This window comes from Oxyura jamaicensis, chromosome 4, assembly GCF_011077185.1.
Source record: "Oxyura jamaicensis isolate SHBP4307 breed ruddy duck chromosome 4, BPBGC_Ojam_1.0, whole genome shotgun sequence".
In the NCBI taxonomy this organism is placed as follows: domain Eukaryota; kingdom Metazoa; phylum Chordata; class Aves; order Anseriformes; family Anatidae; genus Oxyura; species Oxyura jamaicensis.
In genome coordinates this window covers 1322615-1330830 of record NC_048896.1, presented here as the reverse complement: position 1 = coordinate 1330830, position 8216 = coordinate 1322615, and positions in this window count along the sequence as shown.

Below are 8216 nucleotides of genomic sequence, written 5' to 3'. Positions count from 1 at the left end.
CCGCCGGGCCCCATGGCCTGCCGGCCTCACGCCGTCGCCATCTTCGGCCGCGCCGCCAACACCTGGAGGAGCCGCGCGGGGCTGCGCCTGCGCCACCGGCACCGGCACCGACAGCCGCCCCCCCCCCCCCCCCCCCCCCCCCCGCGCGCCGCCCGGCCGGGGCCCCCCGGGGCCGTGCGGCTCGGTTCGGCACGGCTCGGCGCGGTTTGGCACGGCACGGCTCGGTTTGGCCCGGTTCGGCACGGCTCGGTTGGGCCCGGTTGGGCCCGGTTCGGCACGGCTCGCCACGGTTCGGCACGGCACGGTTCGGCACGGTTCGGCACGCCTCTGCTCTGTTTGGCACGGTTCGACACGGCACGGCTCGGCACGGCTCGGCTCGGTTTGGCACGGTTCGGCACGGTTTGCACGGTTTGGCACGGCTCGGCACGGCTCGGCTCGGCACGGCTTGCCACAGTGCATGACCTGGGCTGGCACGGTGCATGGCCCAGCTCGGCCCGGCCTGCCACAGCGTGGTGCACGGCCCGGCTCAGCCCAGCACGGTGCACGTGGCACGGCTCGGCCCAGCACGGCCCGGCCCGTTGCAGCCCCGCCGCGTGGCCGTGCCGTGGTGCTGAAGGACAGCTCCGCACCTCCCCGCCGGCACGGCACGGCACGGCACGGCACGGCACGGCACGGCCCCGGGGCTCCTGGGCTGCAGCCGGGCTCCGGGGGGGAGCAGCCCGCAGGGATCGCCGCCTGCCCCCGTCCCGCAGCCCGCTGACGGCTGGACGAGGGGCCAGGAACTTCCCCAAACCACAGGGAGCTCCGCACCGTGGGATCCAGCCCGCCCCGAGGCTCCTTCTGCGCACACGAAGCCACCCCCCCCGTCGGGCACTAACCTGGCCGTGGGAAGCGGGGCAAGCGTTCCTACTTGTGGGGCTGCCACCGAGCTCGGTCCCAAAGCGAACCTCGGTTCAGAGCCTCTCGGCTCTGCCGGCGGCCCTTCAGCAGCGGAGCTGGGTGCCTGGGCTGCCTCGGGCTGGGCTGGGGAGCCGCAGGTGGGATCCCGCAGGTTTGGGGAATCGCCTGAGGGTTTTTTTTTTTCCCCTCAGGTTTGAGGGAAGTCACCTGCAAGGGGCGAGCTGCTGCCCTGCCCGACCCTGCCACGCCATCCCAGCCTGGCCGGGATGGAGCACGGGCTCCGTGGCCCTCTCCTGCCTTTCCTTCTCTCTTTTCCTCCCCCTTCCAGGGCAGGTCCTGCTGGCAGGAGGGCACCCAGGGGAGCCTCGGGGGAGGCAGTCGGGCCTGGGTGTCCGTGCAGCACGCCCCGAGCACGGAGCGCGTTCGTCACCAACGGCGGCATGCCTGAGCTCCAACAGGTAGCTCTGCCGAGGCACTGAGGTGAGAAAATAGCTGGTGGGGAGCCAAGAGAGGCTTTCCAGCCAGAACGAACAAATGTCGAACATCGCCGGGAATGACAGAAGCAAAACTGCAACGCGGGCGGGAGGCTGAGCTCTCGGCTGCGGCACGAGCGCCTTGCAGAGCTCCGGGGACAGCTTCCCTCTGCTCGGCCCACCTCCCACCTTCCCACCTCGGAGGAGATGCTGGAGCAGCAGGCCTGGGCTTTTCTCCCTTGTGCACATGGTCATACCGAAGGCTGGGGCACCAGAGCCGTTATTTTGGAAATAAACCGCCTTCCCTTAGTTGCATCCCCCAGGAGGTGCTGACAGCAAAGTGCCCAGTGCCCCGCGGACCCTCTGGGCAGGGGACCAGGGTCACACAGCCCGGCCCAGCGCTGCTCCTGCCTTTGTGGGGCCGCGGCAGGATTCCTGGGGGTCAGGAGGCTGAGTCCTGCACCCCGGCAGCCCCCTCGCACACGGGGCTGCCAGGACAGGCAGCTCCAGCTCAGCCGTACTGGCCTGATTCTCACCTCTCCTTTCTGCCCTCGCCGCCCCTCTGAGCCCTTACTTCCATCCCCTCTGCTGAACTCAGCTGCCGAGGCCAAGCCCCAGACCGGTTTCTGAGCCAGGAGGGTTCTGCCTCCTCATGGCTTTGCCTCCCAGCCCTGCTGGAGGATTTTCCTCCCCTTCTAGAGCCCCGCACATCGGTGACGGGAGGCTCGGTGCAGGGAGACAGCACCCCATGGGGCTGGGTTTGGGGCTCCTGCTGAGGCCTCGCTGGCCGCAGGCAGCCCAGCACGCCAGGCGCGATTTGTGCCAGCAGAGCAGCTCTGCTCTCCCCCTCTCCTCAGCAGGGAGCTGCTTTTTCAGCCTTTTCTCTTCTAATCCCCACTTGTCTCCCCCAAACCCCGCTGTTCCCGTCCTATTTCAGCTTTTAGCCTAACCAGGGGACTCTGCCTTCCTCGGTCCCCTGCTCCCCCGGTGCCCGAGCCCAGAGCCCTGCTCAAACACGGCCCTGTTTGGCGAGGGGGCCGTTTCCAGGGAGCACGGCTATGCCCCCAGTTCTCCCTCGCTGGGAAAACATTAACTGCTCCTCCCGGCCCCTGCTCTTTCGCTGCAAAAAACCAGCGGTGTACACACAGCCCCTCCCGAGCAGATGGCTCCGTTTGCTCAGCCTTGTCCCTGCTTTCTGTGGCTGCCTGGTGGGCAGGGCGCTGTGCTAGCGTTTGTTAACATTTCTCCGACACCAGGCAGAGACGCACGGGCTCGAGCAGAGGCATCGGGGGGACAAACCAGCAGGGAAGCCCCCGGCAGGAGCCCGGCATCTTGCTGCGTGCTGCAGCGCGCAACGCGGCTTGGCCCGCTCCTTGTGAAGGCTCTCCGAGATGTGTTTTGGGGATCCTTTGGCATTTTGCTGGGAGAAACAAGCCATTAAGCATGGCAGGAGGGGGACCGTGTGCCCGAGGAGGTGAGGAGCAGGACCACAAGCAGCTACCAGGGCCACCGGGGCGCACATCCCCAGGTGTGGCTGGGACACTTGAGGAGACCCTCGGGGAGGCAGCGGGGAGGGCTGCAGCAGCTTCTGGTTGCAGCAGGCACGTGTGCGCACCCACGGCACCCTGCCCGCTCCCAGCAAGCACGCCCGGCACGGCTCGGCAGACACCTCTGCACCCAGAAAGGGCTGTCCCAGCTTGTCCCCAAGCACCCAGGGCCAGCCCCTGCAGCCAGGGCAGACCTTGGGCTCCTGGGGGACGCTGGTGCCAGCAGCTTTGGAAGCCAGCACGGTGCCAGCGCAGCCCCTTGTCAGCCTGCAGCTGGAGGGTGACCGAGCTGGAGATGTCAGGAAAACCCCAGCCCAGCACAGAGCCTGGCAGCAGGAGGTGCTTTGTAGGAGCATTACACACGCTGAGCTGCACTGAGGCTCACACCACAGCCAGCACCTTGTTTGCATCCCGCAGCCAGCAAGCCCTGCTGCTCGCCAGCTCCCAGCGAGGGGGGAGGCCCTGCGGGGCGTCAGCGGGACCCCCAAAGGGGTGCCCCCAGTCTGGGAGGGCTTCCTGCAGCCAGGATGAGGTCTCTTGACACGGAGAGAGGCCCTGAGAGCTCCACAGCCGCCCTTGCTCTGGTAAGAAGCAAATCCAGTGTAATCAGATAAAACTGCCAGAAGGTGGAGGAAGGGGCACGGACATCCTGACATCCCAAAGCTTTACGCAAAGGGAGATGGAAGGGCAGGAGAGCCGTGCCTTGGTGCCCAGGCTGTGCTCACCTAGCTGCCGGTCCTCAGCACTCCCCTGCCCCAGAAGGTCTCCCACAGGACCCAGTTGCCCTCGCTGGCTCAGCTGCCCGCAGGTGGGGAGGTTCAGGAGCCCCTCTCCGGGGGGACCCCGCGCTCTTCCCCCCCAGTCACAAATCCTCCGGCCCCCCCCGCGGCGGGCCCTCCTGACCCTCGCGTGGCGCCGCTTGGCCGCGTTTGTGGCACAGCGGGGACGATGTCAGCAGCGCCCAGCCCTGCTTCTGTACGGCCCCCCCGGGACAGCCTTCAGAGCGCGCGGCCCCGCGCTGGCCAGGGCCGCCAGGCTCCCGGCTCCTCGGGCAAGGGCTCCTATTGCTTCAGCTCCCAGACAATGGGAGGTGGCGGGGGGCTCTCACAGCCCTGAGGCCACGGGCTGCGCTTCCCATCGGGGCCATGGTCTGGCTGCCACATCGCCTCCCAGCTCAGCGGTGCTGGGCTCTTCTCTCCGGAGCGGCCCCGTGCCCAGGGACCCGCGGTGCATGGCCTAGGATCTTTGGTTTTCATTTGGTTTCCGTTTTGCTTTCTGCTCTATGTTTTCACTGAGCGACCTGGAGCTTATCCCTCACCGGCTCTGCCAGGCGCACGAAGCCTGTCCCAGCCCCTTGGACACCCTCTGCTCTCCCTGCACCCCTCCTGTGCCTTCTCTGACATTTCTCAGCATCTCCTGGAAGGGATGAGCGTGCACACACTTCACCGGGGCCCTACGCCCACCTGGGGTGAGAAGTCTGATCCTCACCCAATTCTGGGCTCCATCACCCTATATCCCACACGCCCCCCGCCCGCTCCGCAGCCTGCTCGCCCCCAGCCCCAGCAGGAGCCGTGCCCTGCACCCAGGGGCGAGGAGCACGGCGGTGCCACGCCGGCAGGACGGCCACCCCGCTGGGGACAGCCTCCGGGGCCGCCTGGCGGAGCCCCCCCGGGCTGCGGCCCCATGCTGCTCCCAGCTGCATGGGGAGCGAGGGAGGGGAGCGGGGAGCGGGTTTTTGCAGCCCACAGAAGCAGATGGTGCTAATTGAGCCTTTGAGCTGCGTGCCAAGCTGGGGCACGGAGGCTCTGCCCGCGTTTCAGAACGGCTGCCAGGGCTCTGCCTTTGAAGATCGTGGGGGGGGGGGAGGGGGGCGGGGGGGGGGCTGTGCGTGCCTATCAGATACAGGCTGCAGCCCGCAGCCGGGCTGAGACCTGCGCCTCTGCACCCACGGCTGGGGGGGCCGGGAATGCTCCTGCTGGGGCAGGGGTCTGGGAGCCCGGGCCTCAGCCACGGTGGGTTGGGGCAGCTCGACCCCACGGTGCAGGTGGGAAGTGGCACCTCCAGGCACTGGTGGCTGCTCCTGTTTTCTAAAATTTTATTTTATTTTTTATTTTATTTTGTGTTTTTATTTTATTTTATTTTTACTTTTTTATTATTTTTTTATTATTTTATTTTTTATTTTTTCATTTTTTATTTTATTTTCTTATTTTTATTTTATTTGGTGGTTAAAGGTAAAATGCCCTTGTTAGCAGTGGCAGAGCCTGGAGATGCCCGGGTGGGAGAGGAGCATCCCCGCCGGCCCCCCCGGGGCATCCCTGCTCCCCCCCCCTCCCCGGCGCATCCCTGTCCCTCTGCTGCCCCCGCGTGGGCCACCGGCACCGCTGCGCCCCTCGGCCCAGCCCCACGCGTGGGCGACCCTAGTAACGCCCCAAGCCATCCAAGGCCCTCCCCAGGGAGGAATTACCTGCACGGGAGCCGTGGGCAGGTGTGGGGAGCCCAGGTGAGGCTGCTCAGGGTCACAGCCCATCAGTGCCCTGTCTTTGCTCCCATTTTTTCCTTATCATCTTCCCACATCCCACGCCCCGGTGCTGGCCCCCAGCCTGTGGCTGCTGCGCCCCGCGCCCACCCGCTGGCGGTGCTGGGGACATGGGCACCCGTCCGGCTCTTTTCTCCCTGCTCCTTCTTTCCAAACAAACCCGCGGGGCCCCGGGCTGATGGCAGCCCCTTCCCCAGCTGCCCCCGTCGCAGCTGGGGCAGGTTTTAAGCTGGGAGCAGGCGGGTTCTCAGACAAACCATCCCTCTTTTGGGGGGAGGCACGGGGCCGTGCCGGGGGCCAGGCAGAGGGGCGGCACGGCAGAAAGGGCAGGGAGCAGGGGCAGGAGCCTTCGGCCTCGGCTGGGGCAGACCTGGACCCAGCCAGGCAGGATGGGGCCGGCGCGGTGGCTGCCTGCCCTGGTCCCGGGGAACCTCTGCTGCTTTGCCGGGGGTCCTCATGGGACCCCTGAGCCTCCTGCCGGCCTCGGGCCTCGCTGCTCCTCCCTCTGTGTGAGCATCGGAGCCCTGGGGTCCCTGCCTGCCCGCGGGGTTCGGCTGGCGTGGGCTGAGTTAGGGGTCTGCCACCTGATTTCGTGTAAGGTACCTGCTCTGAGGGGCACCGTGTCCTGCACCTCCCCGGAGGGGAGACCGAAAAGGAGCTGGAGGCCAAGGAAGGGTGGGGAGTCCAGGAAAAAAAAGGAGAGGTCAAAGAGGGGCGGGAAGGCCAGGCAAAAAGGGGAAGCCAAGACGGGCTGGGAGGTCAGGTAAAGGCATTAAAATTGTGGTGAAACAGACAGACAAAAAAGAAACCCAGAGGCTGAGAAAAAGTGGGAACCGAAATAGGTGGGAGGTGAAAAGGGATGGAAGGCCAGAGGGAAAAAATAAAATAAAATAGAGGCCAAAAGAGAAATGGGCAGCCTGAGCAGGATGTGAGGCTGGAAAAGGGCTGGAGGCCAAGAAGGGGCTGGAAAAGAGGCTGGGACGGAGAAATTGTGGGAGGCTGAGAAACGGAGGGAGGCCGGGAGGAGACGGGAAGGAGTGTGGGAGGCTGGAGGGTGGGGGGAACCAGAAAAATCGGAGTCCGAAAGGAGAGGGAGGCCAGCAAGTGGCGGAAGGGCAAAAAAAAGCGGGGGGGGACGCTGAGGGGGGGAGGCCGGGCTTGGTGGGGCAGAGGTCCCCAAATCAGCATCAGCCTGGCTGTGCCATGAGCAGGGCGGGCACTAGAGGACAGCCGAGCTCCACGGAAGGGGCCGGGAGCCGCCTCCAGCCCAGCACCCCGCGTCCCTCCCAGCACCCCCGCAGCCCCCGCAGCCTCCCGGGGGCCGGGGGCTGCGTGCGGGCCCCCCACGAGCGGCGTGGAACCGGGGGGTGCTCGGTGCCGGTGCTGGGGCGTGGGGCCGCGAGGTGCCGGGGCGCGATTCAAATCCCAGCCCCGAGCGCTTCCCGGGGGCGAGGAAGCACCCGGGGAGGTTCCCACTGCGGCTCTGCCCCGAGCTGCTGCCGTTGCATGGGAAATATGGGAAAGGTTCTGGGTGCTCCCCGGTTTCGGGTCAGACAGGGTGGGGGCTGCCGAGCCCTGCTGCAGGGAGCTGCCACTGCTTGGAAATGAAGGAAGGCAGCAGGAGGGTAGGAAATCCCGGCTGTGGTGCCTGCAACACTCCTCCGTATCACTGCCGGGCTCTGGCTCTGCCTGGGGCACCCGTGGCATCCTCGGGGGTGACCCCACCATGCACCCCCAGCCCTGGGCATCGCAGCAAGGAAGAAAAAATGAGCCAGGGAGAGGAAAGCACTAACGCCACGGCCATGGTGGAGACGTGGCCCTCTGCAGAAACACCTCCTGCTCCGTCCCGTTGTGCTGGAGAAGCCGGGGGCCGCGTGTCCCCGCGCGGCGAGGGGCCTCCCGGGTGCGTGTCCCCACCGTGGGGCGCAGGGCAGGGGCGCGCGGCGCTGCTTGGGGTGAGCGGAGCAGCTGTGTTTACTTTCCATCCGCTGGAGGGAACAACAGGGGATTTTTTTTGTTTTGTTTTGCTTTATTCCGTTTCATTTATTATTTTTTTTTCGAGGCTTTGCGTGTCCTTCACCAGCCAGAAACCGTCACGTAAACATCCGGCCGCTCCGCCAGGCGCGGCGAGGGAGGACGCGTCCTGCCTCCCCCTCCGGCCTCCCCTGGCACGGGTCCGGGTGGCACCGGAGGGATCCCCCTGGGATGGGCAGGGTGGGCACGCTTGGGCCATGTCCCCAGCACCAGGGCCGTGGGGGACAGAGGCTGAGCGCTGGTGGCAGCCGGCTCGGAGGAACGCAGGCCGTCGCTTCGGAGAGATTTCGGAGCTCGTGCTGTGCCGGGGCAGGAGGCGCGGGGAGGCCCTGAGCACCTCTGCCAAGACTTAATCAGCAGGTTTGTTCCGAGTTGTGGCCGGCCTGATTAATCCAGGCTGTCTCCGCTGGGATGCTGATTTCAGAGCCTGCCACTGAGAGCAAATTTCTGGCTATTATGCGCAGAAAATTGCTCAGGTTCTGGCTGAATTATCTGTGTCCAGGGAAACGGAGCCGTACCTGGGTGGGACCAATGCTCACGGCTGCCGTGGGTGTCCGAGGGGCTCCGGGGGCTTGGGACAAAGCCGAGGCTCAGGGGCACAGCAGCCTGAGACGGAGGGGGAGACGGGACCTACGGCTGGCCCCGAGCATCGTGCCCTGCGGCGCGGAGAGGAAGCATCGCGCTTCGAAGGAAGCCTTACCCTCCGGGCTCCTGAGGCACCCACCA